Genomic DNA, 23,900 nt, shown 5'->3' with positions numbered 1-23,900 from the left:
CCTCTATCCTATCCTATCCTCTATACGATCCTATCCTCTATCCCATCCTATCCTATCCTATCCTATCCTCTATCCGATCCTCTATCCTATCCTATCCTCTATTATAACCTATCCTTTATCCTATCCTATCCTCTATCCTATCCTATCCTCTATCCTATCCTACCCTCTATCCTATCCTATCCTCTATACTATCCTATCCTCTATCCTATCCTATCCTCTATCCTATCCTATCCTCAATACTATCCTATCCTCTATCCTATCCTATCCTCTAGCCTATCCTATACTCTATCCTATCCTCTCCTCTATCCTACCCTACCCACTTTCCTATCCTATCCTCTATCCGATCCTCTATCCTATCCTACCCACTATCCTATCCTATCCTCTAACCTATCCTATCCTCTATCCTATCCTATCCTCTATCCCATCCTATCCTCTATCCTATCCTAACCACTATCCTATCCTATCCTCTAACCTATCCTATCCTCTATCCTATCCTATCCTCTATCCCATCCTATCCTCTATCCTATCCTATCCTCTATCCTATCCTATCCTCCATCCTATCCTATCCTCTATCCTATCCTATCCTCTATTCTATCCTCTATCCTATCCTCTATCCTATCCAACATTCCATCCGATCCTCTATCCTATCCTATCATCTATCCTATTCTATCCTCTATCCTATGCTATCATCTATCCTATCCTATCCTGTATCCTATCCTATCCTCTATCCGATCCTCTATCCTATCCTATCCTCTATCCTATCCTATCCTCTATCCTATCCTATACTCTATACTATCCTATCCTCTATCCTATCCTATCCTCTATCCTATCCTATCCTCTATCCGATCCTCTATCCTATCCTATCATCTATCCTATTCTATCCTCTATCCTATCCTATCCTCTATCCTATCCTCTCCTCTATCCTATCCTACCCTCTTTCCTATCCTATCCTCTATCCTATCCTATCCTCTATCCGATCCTATCCTCTATCCCATCCTATCCTTTCCTATCCTATCCTCTATCCTATCCTATCCTCTATACGATCCTATCCTCTATCCCATCCTATCCTATCCTATCCTATCCTCTATCCGATCCTCTATCCTATCGTTTCCTCTATCCTATCCTATCCTCTATCCGATCCTCTATCCTATCGTTTCCTCTATCCTATCCTATCCTCTATCCTATCCTACCCACTATCCTATCCTATCCTCTAACCTATCCTATCCTCTATCCTATCCTATCCTCTATCCCATCCTATCCTCTATCCTATCCTAACCACTATCCTATCCTATCCTCTAACCTATCCTATCCTCTATCCTATCCTATCCTCTATCCCATCCTATCCTCTATCCTATCCTATCCTCTATCCTATCCTATCCTCCATCCTATCCTATCCTCTATCCTACCCTATCCTCTATTCTATCCTCTATCCTATCCTCTATCCTATCCAACATTCCATCCGATCCTCTATCCTATCCTATCATCTATCCTATTCTATCCTCTATCCTATGCTATCATCTATCCTATCCTATCCTGTATCCTATCCTATCCTCTATCCGATCCTCTATCCTATCCTATCCTCTATCCTATCCTATCCTCTATCCTATCCTATACTCTATACTATCCTATCCTCTATCCTATCCTATCCTCTATCCTATCCTATCCTCTATCCTATCCTATCCTCTCTCCTATCCTATCCTCTATACTATCTTATCCTCTATCCTATCCTATCCTCTATCCTATCCTATCCTCTATCCTATCCTATCCTCTATCCTATCCTATCCTCTCTCCTATCCTATCCTCTCTCCTATCCTATCCTCTATCCGATCCTCTATCCTATCCTATCCTCTATTATTTCCTAGCCTCTATCCTATCCTATCCCCTATCCTATCCTATCTTCTATCCTATCCTCTATCCTGCCTCTATCCTCTCCTCTATCCTATCCTATCCTCCATCAAATCCTCTACCCTATCCTATCCTGTATAATATCGTTTACTCTATCATATCCTATCCTCTATCCTATAGTATCATCCACTATCTATTCTATCCTCTATAATATCCTCTATCATATCCAATCCACTATCGTATCCTCTATCCTATCCTATCCTGTATCCTATCCTATCCTCTCTCGTATCCTATCCTCTATCCGATCCTCTATCCTATCCTGTCCTCTATTATTTCCTATCCTCTATCCTATCCTATCCCCTATCCTATCCTATCTCTATCCTATTCTATCCTATCCTCTATCCTATCCTATCCTCAATCCTATCCTCTCCTCTATCCTATCCTACCCTCTTTCCAATCCTATCCTCTATCCTATCCTATCCTCTATCCTATCCTATCCTCTATCCGATCGTCTATCCTATCCTAGCCTCTATTTTATCCTATCCTCTATCCTATCCTATCCTCTATCCTATCCTATCCTCTATCCTATCCTATCATATATCCTATCCTATCCTCTATCCTATCCTATCCTCTATCCCATCCTATCCTCTATCCTATCCTATCCTCTATCCTACCCTATCCTCTCTCCTATCCTATCCTCTATCCGATCCTCTCTCCTATCCTATCCTCTATACTATCCTATCCTCTATCCTATCCTATCCTCTATCCTATCCTATACTCTATCCTATCCTCTCCTCTATCCTATCCTACCCTCTTTCCTATCCTATCCTCTATTCTATCCTCTCCTCTATCCTAGCCTACCCTCTTTCCTATCCTATCCTCTATCCTATCCTATCCTCTATCCGATCCTCTATCCTATCGTTTCCTCTATCCTATCCTATACTCTATCCTATCCTACCCTCTTTCCAATCCTATCCTCTATCCTATCCTATCCTCTATCCGATCCTCTATCCTATCCTAGCCTCTATTTTATCCTATCCTCTATCCTATCCTATCCTCTATCATATACTATCCTCTATCCTATCCTATCATATATCCTATCCTATCCTCTATCCTAACCTGTCCTCTATCCCATCCTATCCTCTATCCTATCCTATCCTCTATCCTATCCCATCCTCTCTCCTATCCTATCCTCTATCCGATCCTCTCTCCTATCCTATCCTCTATCCTATCCTATCTTCTATCCTATCCTATCCTCTATCCGATCCTCTGTCCTATCCTAGGCTCTATTTTATCCTATCCTCTATCCTATCCTATCCTCTATCCTATCCTATCCTCTATCCTATCCTATCCTCTATCCTATCCTATCCTCTATCCTATCCTATCCTCTATCCTATCCTATCCTCTATCCTATCCTCTCATATATCCTATCCTATCCTCTATCCTATCCTATCCTCTATCCCATCCTATCCTCTATCTTATCCTATCCTCTATCCCATCCTATCCTCTCTCCTATCCTATCCTCTATCCGAACCTCTCTCCTATCCTATCCTCTATTATAACCTATCCTCTATCCTATCCTATCCTCTATCATATCCTCTCCGCTATCCTATCCTACCCTCTTTCCTATCCTATCCTCTATCCTATCCTATCCTCTATCCGATCCTCTATCCTATCCTTTCCTCTATCCTATCCTATCCTCTATCCTATCCTATCCACTATCCTATCCTATCCTCTATCCTATCCTATCCTCTATCCTATCCTATCCTCTATCCCATTATATCCTCTATCCAATCCTATCCTCTATCCTATCCTATCCTCTATCCTATCCTATCCTCTATCCTATCCTATCCTCTATCCTATCCTATCCTCTATCCTATCCTATCCTCTATCCTATCCTATCCTCTATCCTATCCTATCCTCTATCCTATCCTCTATCCTATCCTCCATCCTATCCTCTATCCTATCCTATCCTCTATCCTATCCTATCCTCTATCCTATCCTATCCTCTATCCTATCCTATCCTCTATCCTATCCTATCCTCTATCCTATCCTATCATCTATCCTATCCTCTATCCGATCCTCTATCCTATCCTATCCCCTATCCTATCCTATCCTCTATCCTATCCTCTATCCTATCCTCCATCCTACCCTCTATCCTATCCTATCCTCTATCCTATCCTATCCTCTATCCTATCCTATCCTCTATCCTATCCTATCCTCTATCCTATCCTATCCTCTATCCTATCCTATCCTCTATCCTATCCTATCCTCTATCCTATCCTATCCTCTACCCTATCCTATCCTCTATCCTATCCTATCCTCTATCCTATCCTATCCTCTATCCTATCCTATCATCTATCCTATCCTCTATCGTATCCTATCCTATACTCTATCCTATCCTATCCTCTGTCCTACCCTCTATACCATCCTCTATCCTATCCTATCCTCTATCCGATCCTCTATCCTATCCTATCATCTATCCAATTCTATCCTCTATCCTATCCTATCCTCTATCCTATCCTATCCTCTATCCTATCCTATCCTCTATCCTATCCTATCCTCTATCCTATCCTATCCTCTATCCTATTCTATCCTATCCTCTATCCTATCCTATCCTCTATCCTATCCTCTCCTCTATCCTATCGTACCCTCTTTCCAATCCTATCCTCTATCCTATCCTATCCTCTATCCGATCCTCTATCCTATCCTAGCCTCTATTTTATCCTATCCTCTATCCTATCCTATCCTCTATCCTATACTATCCTCTATCCTATCCTATCATATATCCTATCCTATCCTCTATCCTAACCTGTCCTCTATCCCATCCTATCCTCTATCCTATCCTATCCTCTATCCTATCCCATCCTCTCTCCTATCCTATCCTCTATCCGATCCTCTCTCCTATCCTATCCTCTATCCTATCCTATCTTCTATCCTATCCTATAATCTATCCGATCCTCTGTCCTATCCTAGGCTCTATTTTATGCTATCCTCTATCCTATCCTATCCTCTATCCTATCCTATCCTCTATCCTATCCTATCCTCTATCCTATCCTATCATCTATCCTATCCTTTCCTCTATCCTATCCTATCCTCTATCCTATCCTATCCACTATCCTATCCTATCCTCTATCCTATCCTCTATCCTATCCCATCCTCTATCCTATCCTATCCTCTATCCCATTATATCCTCTATCCTATCCTATCCTCTATCCTATCCTATCCTCTATCCTATCCTATCCTCTATCCTATCCTATCCTCTATCCTATCCTATCCTCTATCCTATCCTATCCTCTATCCTATCCTATCCTCTATCCTATCCTCTATCCTATCCTCCATCCTATCCTCTATCCTATCCTATCCTCTATCCTATCCTATCCTCTATCCCATCCTATCCTCTATCCTATCCTATCCTCTATCCTATCCTATCATCTATCCTATCCTCTATCGTATCCTATCCTATACTCTATCCTATCCTATCCTCTATCCTACCCTCTATACCATCCTCTATCCTATCCTATCCTCTATCCGATCCTCTATCCTATCCTATCATCTATCCTATTCTATCCTCTATCCTATCCTATCCTCTATCCTATCCTATCCTCTATCCGATCCTATCCTCTATCCCATCCTATCCTTTCCTATCCTATCCTCTATCCTATCCTATCCTCTATCCGATCCTATCCTCTATCCCATCCTATCCTATCCTATCCTATCCTCTATCCGATCCTCTATCCTATCCTATCCTCTATTATAACCTATCCTCTATCCTATCCTATCCTCTATCCTATCCTATCCTCTATCCTATCCTACCCTCTATCCTATCCTATCCTCTATACTATCCTATCCTCTTTCCTATCCTATCCTCTATCCTATCCTTTCCTCTATCCTATCCTATCCTCTATCCTATCCTATCCTCAATACTATCCTATCCTCTATCCTATCCTATCCTCTATCCTATCCTATACTCTATCCTATCCTCTCCTCTATCCTACCCTACCCTCTTTCCTATCCTATCCTCTATCCTATCCTATCCTCTATCCGATCCTCTACCCTATCGTTTCCTCTATCCTATCCTATCCTCTATCCGATCCTCTATCCTATCCTCTTTCCTATCCTATCCTCTATCCTATCCTTTCCTCTATCCTATCCTATCCTCTATCCTATCCTATCCTCAATACTATCCTATCCTCTATCCTATCCTATCCTCTATCCTATCCTATACTCTATCCTATCCTCTCCTCTATCCTACCCTAACCTCTTTCCTATCCTATCCTCTATCCTATCCTATCCTCTATCCGATCCTCTATCCTATCGTTTCCTCTATCCTATCCTATCCTCTATCCGATCCTCTATCCTATCGTTTCCTCTATCCTATCCTATCCTCTATCCTATCCTACCCACTATCCTATCCTATCCTCTATCCTATCCTATCCTCTATTCTATCCTCAATCCTATCCTCTATCCTATCCTCTATCCTATCCAACATTCCATCCGATCCTCTATCCTATCCTATCATCTATCCAATTCTATCCTCTATCCTATGCTATCATCTATCCTATCCTATCCTGTATCCTATCCTATCCTCTATCCGATCCTCTATCCTATCCTATCCTCTATCCTCTCCTATCCTCTATCCTATCCTATACTCTATACTATCCTATCCTCTATCCTATCCTATCCTCTATCCTATCCTATCCTCTATCCTATCCTATCCTCTATCCTATCCTACCCTCTATCCTATCCTATCCTCTATACTATCCTATCCTCTTTCCTATCCTATCCTCTATCCTATCCTTTCCTCTATCCTATCCTATCCTCTATCCTATCCTATCCTCAATACTATCCTATCCTCTATCCTATCCTATCCTCTATCCTATCCTATACTCTATCCTATCCTCTCCTCTATCCTACCCTACCCTCTTTCCTATCCTATCCTCTATCCTATCCTATCCTCTATCCGATCCTCTACCCTATCGTTTCCTCTATCCTATCCTATCCTCTATCCGATCCTCTATCCTATCCTCTTTCCTATCCTATCCTCTATCCTATCCTTTCCTCTATCCTATCCTATCCTCTATCCTATCCTATCCTCAATACTATCCTATCCTCTATCCTATCCTATCCTCTATCCTATCCTATACTCTATCCTATCCTCTCCTCTATCCTACCCTAACCTCTTTCCTATCCTATCCTCTATCCTATCCTATCCTCTATCCGATCCTCTATCCTATCGTTTCCTCTATCCTATCCTATCCTCTATCCGATCCTCTATCCTATCGTTTCCTCTATCCTATCCTATCCTCTATCCTATCCTACCCACTATCCTATCCTATCCTCTATCCTATCCTATCCTCTATTCTATCCTCAATCCTATCCTCTATCCTATCCTCTATCCTATCCAACATTCCATCCGATCCTCTATCCTATCCTATCATCTATCCAATTCTATCCTCTATCCTATGCTATCATCTATCCTATCCTATCCTGTATCCTATCCTATCCTCTATCCGATCCTCTATCCTATCCTATCCTCTATCCTCTCCTATCCTCTATCCTATCCTATACTCTATACTATCCTATCCTCTATCCTATCCTATCCTCTATCCTATCCTATCCTCTATCCTATCCTATCCTCTCTCCTATCCTATCCTATACCCTATCCTTTCCTCTATCCTATCCTATCCTCTATCCTATCCTATCCTCAATACTATCCTATCCTCTATCCTATCCTATCCTCTATCCTATCCTATACTCTATCCTATCCTCTCCTCTATCCTACCCTACCCTCTTTCCTATCCTATCCTCTATCCTATCCTATCCTCTATCCGATCCTCTATCCTATCGTTTCCTCTATCCTATCCTATCCTCTATTCTATCCTCTATCCTATCCTCTATCCTATCCTATCCTCTATACTATCCTATCCTCTATCCTATCCTATCCTCTATCCTATCCTATATTCTATCCTATCCTCTCCTCTATCCTATCCTACCCTCTTTCCTATCCTATCCTCTATCCTATCCTATCCTCTATCCTATCCTATCCTCTATCCTATCCTATCCTCTATCCTATCCTCTATCCTATCCTCCATCCTATCCTCCATCCTATCCTCTATCCTATCCTATCCTCTATCCTATCCTATCCTCTATCCTATCCTATCCTCTATCCTATCCTATCCTCTATCCTATCCTATCATCTATCCTATCCTCTATCGTATCCTATCCTATACTCTATCCTATCCTATCCTCTATCCTACCCTCTATACCATCCTCTATCCTATCCTATCCTCTATCCGATCCTCTATCCTATCCTATCATCTATCCTATTCTATCCTCTATCCTATCCTATCCTCTATCCTATCCTCTCCTCTATCCTATCCTACCCTCTTTCCAATCCTATCCTCTATCCTATCCTATTCTCTATCCTATCCTATCCTCTATCCTATCCTATCCTCTATAACTATCCTATCCTCTATCCTACCCTATCCTCTCTCCTATCCTATCCTCTATCCGATCCTCTCTCCTATCCTATCCTCTATCCGATCCTCTCCTCTATCCTATCCTACCCTCTTTCCAATCCTATCCTCTATCCTATCCTATCCTCTATCCTATCCTATCCTCTATCCTATCCTATCCTCTATCCTATCCTCTATCCTATCCTATCCTCTATCCGATCGTCTATCCTATCCTAGCCTCTATTTTATCCTATCCTCTATCCTATCCTATCCTCTATCCTATACTATCCTCTATCCTATCCTATCATATATCCTATCCTATCCTCTATCCTAACCTGTCCTCTATCCTATCCTACCCTCTTTCCAATCCTATCCTCTATCCTATCCTATCCTCTATCCTATCCTATCCTCTATCCGATCGTCTATCCTATCCTAGCCTCTATTTTATCCTATCCTCTATCCTATCCTATCCTCTATCCTATCCTATCCTCTATCCTATCCTATCATATATCCTATCCTATCCTCTATCCTATCCTATCCTCTATCCCATCCTATCCTCTATCCTATCCTATCCTCTATCCTACCCTATCCTCTCTCCTATCCTATCCTCTATCCGATCCTCTCTCCTATCCTATCCTCTATACTATCCTATCCTCTATCCTATCCTATCCTCTATCCTATCCTATATTCTATCCTATCCTCTCCTCTATCCTATCCTACCCTCTTTCCTATCCTATCCTCTATCCTATCCTATCCTCTATCCTATCCTAGCCTCTATTTTATCCTATCCTCTATCCTATCCTATCCTCTATCCTATACTATCCTCTATCCTATCCTATCATATATCGTATCCTATCCTCTATCCTAACCTGTCCTCTATCCCATCCTATCCTCTATCCTATCCTATCCTCTATCCTATCCCATCCTCTCTCCTATCCTATCCTCTATCCGACCCTCTCTCCTATCCTATCCTCTATCCTATCCTATCTTCTATCCTATCCTATCCTCTATCCGATCCTCTGTCCTATCCTAGGCTCTATTTTATCCTATCCTCTATCCTATCCTATCCTCTATCCTATCCTATCCTCTATCCTATCCTATCCTCTATCCTATCCTATCCTCTATCCTATCCTCTATCCTATCCTATCCTCTATCCTATCCTTTCCTCTATCCTATCCTATCCTCTATCCTATCCCATCCTCTCTCCTATCCTATCCTCTATCCGATCCTCTCTCCTATCCTATCCTCTATCCTATCCTATCTTCTATCCTATCCTATCCTCTATCCGATCCTCTGTCCTATCCTAGGCTCTATTTTATCCTATCCTCTATCCTATCCTATCCTCTATACTATCCTATCCACTATCCTATCCTATCCTCTATCCTATCCTATACTCTATCCTATCCTCTCCTCTATCCTACCCTACCCTCTTTCCTATCCTATCCTCTATCCTATCCTATCCTCTATCCGATCCTCTATCCTATCGTTTCCTCTATCCTATCCTATCCTCTATCCTATCCTACCCTCTTTCCAATCCTATCCTCTATCCTATCCTATCCTCTATCCGATCCTCTATCCTATCCTAGCCTCTATTTTATCCTATCCTCTATCCTATCCTATCCTCTATCCTATACTATCCTCTATCCTATCCTATCATATATCCTATCCTATCCTCTATCCTAACCTGTCCTCTATCCCATCCTATCCTCTATCCTATCCTATTCTCTATCCTATCCCATCCTCTCTCCTATCCTATCCTCTATCCGATCCTCTCTCCTATCCTATCCTCTATCCTATCCTATCCTCTATCCGATCCTCTGTCGTATCCTAGGCTCTATTTTATCCTATCCTCTATCCTATCCTATCCTCTATCCTATCCTATCCTCTATCCTATCCTATCCTCTATCCTATCCTATCCTCTATCCTATCCTATCCTCTATCCTATCCTCTCATATATCCTATCCTATCCTCTATCCTATCCTATCCTCTATCCCATCCTATCCTCTATCCTATCCTATCCTCTATCCCATCCTATCCTCTCTCCTATCCTATCCTCTATCCGAACCTCTCTCCTATCCTATCCTCTATTATAACCTATCCTCTATCCTATCCTATCCTCTATCATATCCTCTCCTCTATCCTATCCTACCCTCTTTCCTATCCTATCCTCTATCCTATCCTATCCTCTATCCGATCCTCTATCCTATCCTTTCCTCTATCCTATCCTATCCTCTATCCTATACTATCCTCTATCCTATCCTATCATATATCCTATCCTATCCTCTATCCTAACCTGTCCTCTATCCCATCCTATCCTCTATCCTATCCTATCCTCTATCCTATCCCATCCTCTCTCCTATCCTATCCTCTATCCGATCCTCTCTCCTATCCTATCCTCTATCCTATCCTATCTTCTATCCTATCCTATCCTCTATCCGATCCTCTGTCCTATCCTAGGCTCTATTTTATCCTATCCTCTATCCTATCCTATCCTCTATCCTATCCTATCCTCTATCCTATCCTATCCTCTATCCTATCCTCTATCCTATCCTATCCTCTATCCTATCCTTTCCTCTATCCTATCCTATCCTCTATCCTATCCTATCCTCTATACTATCCTATCCACTATCCTATCCTATCCTCTATCCTATCCTATACTCTATCCTATCCTCTCCTCTATCCTACCCTACCCTCTTTCCTATCCTATCCTCTATCCTATCCTATCCTCTATCCGATCCTCTATCCTATCGTTTCCTCTATCCTATCCTATCCTCTATCCTATCCTACCCTCTTTCCAATCCTATCCTCTATCCTATCCTATCCTCTATCCGATCCTCTATCCTATCCTAGCCTCTATTTTATCCTATCCTCTATCCTATCCTATCCTCTATCCTATACTATCCTCTATCCTATCCTATCATATATCCTATCCTATCCTCTATCCTAACCTGTCCTCTATCCCATCCTATCCTCTATCCTATCCTATCCTCTATCCTATCCCATCCTCTCTCCTATCCTATCCTCTATCCGATCCTCTCTCCTATCCTATCCTCTATCCTATCCTATCCTCTATCCGATTCTCTGTCGTATCCTAGGCTGTATTTTATCCTATCCTCTATCCTATCCTATCCTCTATCCTATCCTATCCTCTATCCTATCCTATCCTCTATCCTATCCTATCCTCTATCCGATCCTCTATCCTATCCTTTCCTCTATCCTATCCTATCCTCTATCCTATCCTATCCACTATCCTATCCTATCCTCTATCCTATCCTATCCTCTATCCTATCCTATCCTCTATCCCATTATATCCTCTATCCTATCCTATCCTCTATCCTATCCTATCCTCTATCCTATCCTATCCTCTATCCTATCCTATCCTCTATCCGATCCTCTATCCTATCCTTTCCTCTATCCTATCCTATCCTCTATCCTATCCTATCCACTATCCTATCCTATCCTCTATCCTATCCTATCCTCTATCCTATCCTATCCTCTATCCCATTATATCCTCTATCCTATCCTATCCTCTATCCTATCCCATCCTCTCTCCTATCCTATCCTCTATCCGATCCTCTCTCCTATCCTATCCTCTATCCTATCCTATCTTCTATCCTATCCTATCCTCTATCCGATCCTCTGTCCTATCCTAGGCTCTATTTTATCCTATCCTCTATCCTATCCTATCCTCTATCCTATCCTATCCTCTATCCTATCCTATCCTCTATCCTATCCTATCCTCTATCCTATCCTATCCTCTATCCTATCCTATCCTCTATCCTATCCTATCCTCTATCCTATCCTCTATCCTATCCTATCCTCTATCCTATCCTTTCCTCTATCCTATCCTATCCTCTATCCTATCCTATCCTCTATACTATCCTATCCACTATCCTATCCTATCCTCTATCCTATCCTATACTCTATCCTATCCTCTCCTCTATCCTACCCTACCCTCTTTCCTATCCTATCCTCTATCCTATCCTATCCTCTATCCGATCCTCTATCCTATCGTTTCCTCTATCCTATCCTATCCTCTATCCTATCCTACCCTCTTTCCAATCCTATCCTCTATCCTATCCTATCCTCTATCCGATCCTCTATCCTATCCTAGCCTCTATTTTATCCTATCCTCTATCCTATCCTATCCTCTATCCTATACTATCCTCTATCCTATCCTATCATATATCCTATCCTATCCTCTATCCTAACCTGTCCTCTATCCCATCCTATCCTCTATCCTATCCTATCCTCTATCCTATCCCATCCTCTCTCCTATCCTATCCTCTATCCGATCCTCTCTCCTATCCTATCCTCTATCCTATCCTATCCTCTATCCGATCCTCTGTCGTATCCTAGGCTGTATTTTATCCTATCCTCTATCCTATCCTATCCTCTATCCTATCCTATCCTCTATCCTATCCTATCCTCTATCCGATCCTCTATCCTATCCTTTCCTCTATCCTATCCTATCCTCTATCCTATCCTATCCACTATCCTATCCTATCCTCTATCCTATCCTATCCTCTATCCTATCCTATCCTCTATCCCATTATATCCTCTATCCTATCCTATCCTCTATCCTATCCTATCCTCTATCCTATCCTATCCTCTATCCTATCCTATCCTCTATCCTATCCTATCCTCTATCCTATCCTATCCTCTATCCTATCCTCTATCCTATCCTCTATCCTATCCTCCATCCTATCCTCTACCCTATCCTATCCTCTATCCTATCCTATCCTCTATCCTATCCTATCCTCTATCCTATCCTATCCTCTATCCTATCCTATCCTCTATCCTATCCTATCATCTATCCTATCCTCTATCCGATCCTCTATCCTATCCTATCCCCTATCCTATCCTATCCTCTATCCTATCCTCTATCATATCCTCCATCCTACCCTCTATCCTATCCTATCCTCTATCCTATCCTATCCTCTATCCTATCCTATCCTCTATCCTATCCTATCCTCTATCCTATCCTATCCTCTATCCTATCCTATCCTCTATCCTATCCTATCCTCTAACCTATCCTATCCTCTATCCTATCCTATCCTCTATCCTATCCTCTATCGTATCCTATCCTATACTCTATCCTATCCTATCCTCTATCCTACCCTCTATACCATCCTCTATCCTATCCTATCCTCTATCCGATCCTCTATCCTATCCTATCATCTATCCAATTCTATCCTCTATCCTATCCTATCCTCTATCCTATCCTATCCTCTATCCTATTCTATCCTATCCTCTATCCTATCCTATCCTCTATCCTATCCTCTCCTCTATCCTATCGTACCCTCTTTCCAATCCTATCCTCTATCCTATCCTATCCTCTATCCGATCCTCTATCCTATCCTAGCCTCTATTTTATCCTATCCTCTATCCTACCCTATCCTCTATCCTATCCTATCCTCTATCCTATCCTATCCTCTATCCTATCCTATCCTCTATCCTATCCTATCCTCTATCCTATCCTATCCTCTATCCTATCCTATCCTCTATCCTATCCTCTATCCTATCCTCCATCCTATCCTCTATCCTATCCTATCCTCTATCCTATCCCATCCTCTATCCTATCCTATCCTCTATCCTATCCTATCCTCTATCCTATCCTATACTCTATACTATCCTATCCTCTATCCTATCCTATCCTCTATCCTATCCTATCCTCTATCCTATCCTATCATCTATCCTATCCTCTATCGTATCCTATCCTATACTCTATCCTATCCTATCCTCTATCCTACCCTCTATACCATCCTCTATCCTATCCTATCCTCTATCCGATCCTCTATCCTATCCTATCATCTATCCTATTCTATCCTCTATCCTATCCTATCCTCTATCCTATCCTCTCCTCTATCCTATCCTACCCTCTTTCCAATCCTATCCTCTATCCTATCCTATTCTCTATCCTATCCTATCCTCTATTATTTCTTATCCTCTATCCTATCCTATCCCCTATCCTATCCTATCTCTATCCTATTCTATCCTATCCTCTATCCTATCCTCCATCCTACCCTCTATCCTATCCTATCCTCTATCCTATCCTATCCTCTATCCTATCCTATCCTCTATCCTATCCTATCCTCTATCCTATCCTATCCTCTATCCTATCCTATCCTCTATCCTATCCTATCCTCTATCCTATCCTATCCTCTATCCTATCCTATCCTCTATCCTATCCTATCCTCTATCCTATCCTATCCTCTATCCTATCCTATCCTCTATCCTATCCTATCCTCTATCCTATTCTCTATCGTATCCTATCCTATACTCTATCCTATCCTATCCTCTATCCTACCCTCTATACCATCCTCTATCCTATCCTATCCTCTATCCTATCCTATCCTCTATCCTATCCTATCCTCTATCCTATCCTATCCTCTATCCTATCCTATCCTCTATCCTATCCTATCCTCTATCCTATCCTATCCTCTATCCTATCCTATCCTCTATCCTATCCTATCCTCTATCCTATCCTATCCTCTATCCTATCCTATCCTCTATCCTATTCTATCCTATCCTCTATCCTATCCTATCCTCTATCCTATCCTCTCCTCTATCCTATCGTACCCTATTTCCAATCCTATCCTCTATCCTATCCTATCCTCTATCCGATCCTCTATCCTATCCTAGCCTCTATTTTATCCTATCCTCTATCCTCTCCTCTATCCTATCCTACCCTCTTTCCAATCCTATCCTCTATCCTATCCTATTCTCTATCCTATCCTATCCTCTATCCGATCCTCTATCCTATCCTAGCCTCTATTTTATCCTAGCCTCTATTTTATCCTATCCTCTATCCTATCCTATCCTCTATCCTATCCTATCCTCTATTATTTCTTATCCTCTATCCTATCCTATCCCCTATCCTATCCTATCTCTATCCTATTCTATCCTATCCTCTATCCTATCCTATCCTCTATTATAACCTGTCCTCTATCCCATCCTATCCTCTATCCTATCCTATCCTCTATCCTATCCCATCCTCTCTCCTATCCTATCCTCTATCCGATCCTCTCTCCTATCCTATCCTCTATCCTATCCTATTTTCTATCCTATCCTATCCTCTATCCGATCCTCTATCCTATCCTAGCCTCTATTTTATCCTATCCTCTATCCTATCCTATCCTCTATCCTATACTATCCTCTATCCTATCCTATCATATATCCTATCCTATCCTCTATCCTAACCTGTCCTCTATCCCATCCTATCCTCTATCCTATCCTATCCTCTATCCTATCCCATCCTCTCTCCTATCCTATCCTCTATCCGATCCTCTCTCCTATCCTATCCTCTATCCTATCCTATCTTCTATCCTATCCTATCCTCTATCCGATCCTCTGTCCTATCCTAGGCTCTATTTTATCCTATCCTCTATCCTATCCTATCCTCTATCCTATCCTATCCTCTATCCTATCCTATCCTCTATCCTATCCTATCCTCTATCCTATCCTATCCTCTATCCTATCCTCTATCCTATCCTATCCTCTATCCTATCCTATCCTCTATCCTATCCTATCCTCTATCCTATCCTATCCTCTATCCTATCCTATCCTCTATCCTATCCTATCCTCTATCCTATCCTCTATCCTATCCTTTCCTCTATCCTATCCTATCCCCTATCCTATCCTATCCTCTATACTATCCTATCCACTATCCTATCCTATCCTCTATCCTATCCTATACTCTATCCTATCCTCTCCTCTATCCTACCCTACCCTCTTTCCTATCCTATCCTCTATCCTATCCTATCCTCTATCCGATCCTCTATCCTATCGTTTCCTCTATCCTATCCTATCCTCTATCCTATCCTACCCTCTTTCCAATCCTATCCTCTATCCTATCCTATCCTCTATCCGATCCTCTATCCTATCCTAGCCTCTATTTTATCCTATCCTCTATCCTATCCTATCCTCTATCCTATACTATCCTCTATCCTATCCTATCATATATCCTATCCTATCCTCTATCCTAACCTGTCCTCTATCCCATCCTATCCTCTATCCTATCCTATCCTCTATCCTATCCCATCCTCTCTCCTATCCTATCCTCTATCCGATCCTCTCTCCTATCCTATCCTCTATCCTATCCTATCCTCTATCCGATCCTCTGTCGTATCCTAGGCTCTATTTTATCCTATCCTCTATCCTATCCTATCCTCTATCCTATCCTATCCTCTATCCTATCCTATCCTCTATCCTATCCTATCCTCTATCCGATCCTCTATCCTATCCTTTCCTCTATCCTATCCTATCCTCTATCCTATCCTATCCACTATCCTATCCTATCCTCTATCCTATCCTATCCTCTATCCTATCCTATCCTCTATCCCATTATATCCTCTATCCTATCCTATCCTCTATCCTATCCTATCCTCTATCCTATCCTATCCTCTATCCTATCCTCTATCCTATCCTCCATCCTATCCTCTATCCTATCCTATCCTCTATCCTATCCTATCCTCTATCCTATCCTATCCTCTATCCTATCCTATCCTCTATCCTATCCTATCATCTATCCTATCCTCTATCCGATCCTCTATCCTATCCTATCCCCTATCCTATCCTATCCTCTATCCTATCCTCTATCCTATCCTCCATCCTACCCTCTATCCTATCCTATCCTCTATCCTATCCTATCCTCTATCCTATCCTATCCTCTATCCTATCCTATCCTCTATCCTATCCTATCCTCTATCCTATCCTATCCTCTATACTATCCTATCCTCTATCCTATCCTCTATCCTATCCTATCATCTATCCAATTCTATCCTCTATCCTATCCTATCCTCTATCCTATCCTATCCTCTATCCTATCCTATCCTCTATCCTATCCTATCCTCTATCCTATCCTATCCTCTATCCTATTCTATCCTATCCTCTATCCTATCCTATCCTCTATCCTATCCTCTCCTCTATCCTATCGTACCCTCTTTCCAATCCTATCCTCTATCCTATCCTATCCTCTATCCGATCCTCTATCCTATCCTAGCCTCTATTTTATCCTATCCTCTATCCTATCCTATCCTCTATCCTATCCTATCCTCTATCCTATCCTATCCTCTATCCTATCCTATCCTCTATCCTATCATATCCTCTATCCTATCCTATCATCTATCCAATTCTATCCTCTATCCTATCCTATCCTCTATCCTATCCTATCCTCTATCCTATCCTATCCTCTATCCTATCCTATCCTCTATCCTATCCTATCCTCTATCCTATTCTATCCTATCCTCTATCCTATCCTATCCTCTATCCTATCCTCTCCTCTATCCTATCGTACCCTCTTTCCAATCCTATCCTCTATCCTATCCTATCCTCTATCCGATCCTCTATCCTATCCTAGCCTCTATTTTATCCTATCCTCTATTATTTCCTATCCTCTATCCTATCCTACCCTCTTTCCTATCCTATCCTCTATCCTATCCTATCCTCTATCCGATCCTATCCTCTATCCCATCCTATCCTATCCTATCCTATCCTCTATCCTATCCTATCCTCTATCCGATCCTATCCTCTATCCCATCCTATCCTATCCTATCCTATCCTCTATCCGATCCTCTATCCTATCCTATCCTCTATTATAACCTATCCTCTATCCTATCCTATCCTCTATCCTATCCTATCCTCTATCCTATCCTATCCTCTATACTATCCTATCCTCTATCCTATCCTATTCTCTATCCTATCCTTTCCTCTATCCTATCCTATCCTCTATCCTATCCTATCCTCTATACTATCCTATCCTCTATCCTATCCTATCCTCTATCCTATCCTATACTCTATCCTATCCTCTCCTCTATCCTACCCTACCCTCTTTCCTATCCTATCCTCTATCCTATCCTATCCTCTATCCGATCCTCTATCCTATCGTTTCCTCTATCCTATCCTATCCTCTATCCGATCCTCTATACTATCGTTTCCTCTATCCTATCCTATCCTCTATCCTATCCTATCCACTATCCTATCCTATCCTCTAACCTATCCTATCCTCTATCCTATCCTATCCTCTATCCCATCCTATCATCTATCCTATCCTATCCTCTATCCTATCCTATCCTCCATCCTATCCTATCCTCTATCCTATCCTATCCTCTATTCTATCCTCTATCCTATCCTCTATCCTATCCTCTATCCTATCCAACCCTCCATCCGATCCTCTATCCTATCCTATCCTCTATCCTATCCTATACTCTATCCTATCCTCTCCTCTATCCTACCCTACCCTCTTTCCTATCCTATCCTCTATCCTATCCTATTCTCTATCCTATCCTATCCTCTATCCGATCCTCTATCCTATCCTAGCCTCTATTTTATCCTAGCCTCTATTTTATCCTATCCTCTATCCTATCCTATCCTCTATCCTATCCTATCCTCTATTATTTCTTATCCTCTATCCTATCCTATCCCCTATCCTATCCTATCTCTATCCTATTCTATCCTATCCTCTATCCTATCCTATCCTCTATTATAACCTATCCTCTATCCTATCCTATCCTCTATCCTATCCTATCATCCATCCTATCCTCTATCGTATCCTATCCTATACTCTATCCTATCCTATCCTCTATCCTACCCTCTATACCATCCTCTATCCTATCCTATCCTCTATCCGATCCTCTATCCTATCCTATCATCTATCCTATTCTATCCTCTATCCTATCCTATCCTCTATCCTATCCTCTCCTCTATCCTATCCTACCCTCTTTCCAATCCTATCCTCTATCCTATCCTATTCTCTATCCTATCCTATCCTCTATCCGATCCTCTATCCTATCCTAGCCTTTATTTTATCCTAGCCTCTATTTTATCCTATCCTCTATCCTATCCTATCCTCTATCCTATCCTATCCTCTATTATTTCCTATCCTCTATCCTATCCTACCCTCTTTCCTATCCTATCCTCTATCCTATCCTATCCTCTATCCGATCCTATCCTCTATCCCATCCTATCCTATCCTATCCTATCCTCTATCCTATCCTATCCTCTATCCGATCCTATCCTCTATCCCATCCTATCCTATCCTATCCTATCCTCTATCCGATCCTCTATCCTATCCTATCCTCTATTATAACCTATCCTCTATCCTATTCTATCCTCTATCCTATCCTATCCTCTATCCTATCCTCTCCTCTATCCTATCCTACCCTCTTTCCAATCCTATCCTCTATCCTATCCTATTCTCTATCCTATCCTATCCTCTATCCGATCCTCTATCCTATCCTAGCCTTTATTTTATCCTAGCCTCTATTTTATCCTATCCTCTATCCTATCCTATCCTCTATCCTATCCTATCCTCTATTATTTCCTATCCTCTATCCTATCCTACCCTCTTTCCTATCCTATCCTCTATCCTATCCTATCCTCTATCCGATCCTATCCTCTATCCCATCCTATCCTATCCTATCCTATCCTCTATCCTATCCTATCCTCTATCCGATCCTATCCTCTATCCCATCCTATCCTATCCTATCCTATCCTCTATCCGATCCTCTATCCTATCCTATCCTCTATTATAACCTATCCTCTATCCTATCCTATCCTCTATCCTATCCTATCCTCTATCCTATCCTATCCTCTATACTATCCTATCCTCTATCCTATCCTATTCTCTATCCTATCCTTTCCTCTATCCTATCCTATCCTCTATCCTATCCTATCCTCTATACTATCCTATCCTCTATCCTATCCTATCCTCTATCCTATCCTATACTCTATCCTATCCTCTCCTCTATCCTACCCTACCCTCTTTCCTATCCTATCCTCTATCCTATCCTATCCTCTATCCGATCCTCTATCCTATCGTTTCCTCTATCCTATCCTATCCTCTATCCGATCCTCTATCCTATCGTTTCCTCTATCCTATCCTATCCTCTATCCTATCCTATCCACTATCCTATCCTATCCTCTAAACTATCCTATCCTCTATCCTATCCTATCCTCTATCCCATCCTATCATCTATCCTATCCTATCCTCTATCCTATCCTATCCTCCATCCTATCCTATCCTCTATCCTATCCTATCCTCTATTCTATCCCCTATCCTATCCTCTATCCTATCCTCTATCCTATCCAACCCTCCATCCGATCCTCTATCCTATCCTATCATCTATCCTATTCTATCCTCTATCCTATGCTATCATCTATCCTATCCTATCCTGTATCCTATCCTATCCTCTATCCGATCCTCTATCCTATCCTATCATCTATCCTATTCTATCCTCTATCCTATCCTATCCTCTATTCTATCCTACCCTATATCCTATCCTATACTCTATACTATCCTATCCTCTATCCTATCCTATCCTCTATCCTATCCTATCCTCTATCCTATCCTATCCTCTATCTTATCCTATCCTCTCTCCTATCCTATCCTCTATACTATCCTATCCTCTATCCTATCCTATCCTCTATCCTATCCTATCCTCTATCCTATCCTATCCTCTATCCTATCCTCTCCTCTATCCTATCCTACCCTCTTTCCAATCCTATCCTCCATCCTATCCTATTCTCTATCCTATCCTATCCTCTATCCGATCCTCTATCCTATCCTATCCTCTATCCTATCCTATCCTCTATCCTATCCTATACTCTATACTATCCTATCCTCTATCCTATCCTATCCTCTATCCTATCCTATCCTCTATCCTATCCTATCCTCTCTCCTATCCTATCCTCTATACTATCCTATCCTCTATCCTATCCTATCCTCTATCCTATCCTATCCTCTATCCTATCCTATCCTCTGTCCTATCCTCTCCTCTATCCTATCCTACCCTCTTTCCAATCCTATCCTCTATCCTATCCTATTCTCTATCCTATCCTATCCTCTATCCGATCCTCTATCCTATCCTAGCCTCTATTTTATCCTATCCTCTATCCTATCCTATCCTCTATCCTATCCTATCCTCTATCCTATCCTATCCTCTATCCTATCCTCTATCCTATCCTCCATCCTATCCTCCATCCTATCCTCTATCCTATCCTATCCTCTATCCTATCCTATCCTCTATCCTATCCTATCCTCTATCCTATCCTATCATCTATCCTATTCTATCCTATCCTCTATCCTATCCTATCCTCTATCCTATCCTATCCTCTATCCTATCCTATCCTCTATCCTATCCTATCCTCTATCCTATCCTATCCTCTATCCTATCCTCTATCCTATCCTCCATCCTATCCTCCATCCTATCCTCTATCCTATCCTATCCTCTATCCTATCCTATCCTCTATCCTATCCTATCCTCTATCCTATCCTATCATCTATCCTATCCTCTATCGTATCCTATCCTATACTCTATCCTATCCTATCCTCTATCCTACCCTCTATACCATCCTCTATCCTATCCTATCCTCTATCCGATCCTCTATCCTATCCTATCATCTATCCTATTCTATCCTCTATCCTATCCTATCCTCTATCCTATCCTCTCCTCTATCCTATCCTACCCTCTTTCCAATCCTATCCTCTATCCTATCCTATTCTCTATCCTATCCTATCCTCTATCCGATCCTCTATCCTATCCTAGCCTCTATTTTATCCTAGCCTCTATTTTATCCTATCCTCTATCCTATCCTATCCTCAATTTAACCTATCCTCTATCCTATCCTATCCTCTATCCTATCCTATCCTCTATCCTATCCTACCCTCTATCCTATCCTATCCTCTATACTATCCTATCCTCTATCCTATCCTATCCTCTATCCTATCCTTTCCTCTATCCTATCCTATCCTCTATCCTATCCTATCCTCTATACTATACTATCCACTATCCTATCCTATCCTCTATCCTATCCTATACTCTATCCTATCCTCTCCTCTATCCTACCCTACCCTCTTTTGCTATCCTATCCTCTATCCAATCGTATCCTCTATCCTATCCCATCCTCTCTCCTATCCTATCCTCTATCCGATCCTCTCTCCTATCCTATCCTCTATCCTATCCTATCCTCTATCCGATCCTCTGTCGTATCCTAGGCTCTATTTTATCCTATCCTCTATCCTATCCTATCCTCTATCCTATCCTATCCTCTATCCTATCCTATCCTCTATCCTATCCTATCCTCTATCCTATCCTATCCTCTATCCTATCCTATCCTCTATCCTATCCTCTCATATATCCTATCCTATCCTCTATCCTATCCTATCCTCTATCCCATCCTATCCTCTATCCTATCCTATCCTCTATCCCATCCTATCCTCTCTCCTATCCTATCCTCTATCCGAACCTCTCTGCTATCCTATCCTCTATTATAACCTATCCTCTATCCTATCCTATCCTCTATCATATCCTCTCCTCTATCCTATCCTACCCTCTTTCCTATCCTATCCTCTATCCTATCCTATCCTCTATCCGATCCTCTATCCTATCCTTTCCTCTATCCTATCCTATCCTCTATCCTATCCTATCCACTATCCTATCCTATCCTCTATCCTATCCTATCCTCTATCCTATCCTATCCTCTATCCCATTATATCCTCTATCCTATCCTATCCTCTATCCTATCCTATCCTCTATCCTATCCTATCCTCTATCCTATCCTATCCTCTATCCTATCCTATCCTCTATCCTATCCTCTATCCTATCCTCCATCCTATCCTCTATCCTATCCTATCCTCTATCCTATCCTATCCTCTATCCTATCCTATCCTCTATCCTATCCTATCATCTATCCTATCCTCTATCCGATCCTCTATCCTATCCTATCCCCTATCCTATCCTATCCTCTATCCTATCCTCTATCCTATCCTCCATCCTACCCTCTATCCTATCCTATCCTCTATCCTATCCTATCCTCTATCCTATCCTATCCTCTATCCTATCCTATCCTCTATCCTATCCTATCCTCTATCCTATCCTATCCTCTATCCTATCCTATCCTCTATCCTATCCTATCCTCTATCCTATCCTATCCTCTATCCTATCCTATCATCTATCCTATCCTCTATCGTATCCTATCCTATACTCTATCCTATCCTATCCTCTATCCTACCCTCTATACCATCCTCTATCCTATCCTATCCTCTATCCGATCCTCTATCCTATCCTATCATCTATCCAATTCTATCCTCTATCCTATCCTATCCTCTATCCTATCCTATCCTCTATCCTATCCTATCCTCTATCCTATCCTATCCTCTATCCTATCCTATCCTCTATCCTATTCTATCCTATCCTCTATCCTATCCTATCCTCTATCCTATCCTCTCCTCTATCCTATCGTACCCTCTTTCCAATCCTATCCTCTATCCTATACTATCCTCTATCCGATCCTCTATCCTATCCTAGCCTCTATTTTATCCTATCCTCTATCCTATCCTATCCTCTATCCTATCCTATCCTCTATCCTATCCTATCCTCTATCCTATCCTATCCTCTATCCTATCCTATCCTCTATCCTATCCTATCCTCTATCCTATCCTATCCTCTATCCTATCCTATCCTCTATCCTATCCTATCCTCTATCCTATCCTATCCTCTATCCTATCCTATCCTCTATCCTATCCTCTATCCTATCCTCCATCCTATCCTCTATCCTATCCTATCCTCTATCCTATCCTATCCTCTATCCTATCCT

The sequence above is a fragment of the Halictus rubicundus genome, unplaced genomic scaffold (genome assembly GCF_050948215.1).
Source record: "Halictus rubicundus isolate RS-2024b unplaced genomic scaffold, iyHalRubi1_principal scaffold0255, whole genome shotgun sequence".
NCBI lineage: Eukaryota > Metazoa > Arthropoda > Insecta > Hymenoptera > Halictidae > Halictus > Halictus rubicundus.
This window is presented reverse-complemented; position numbering follows the sequence as displayed.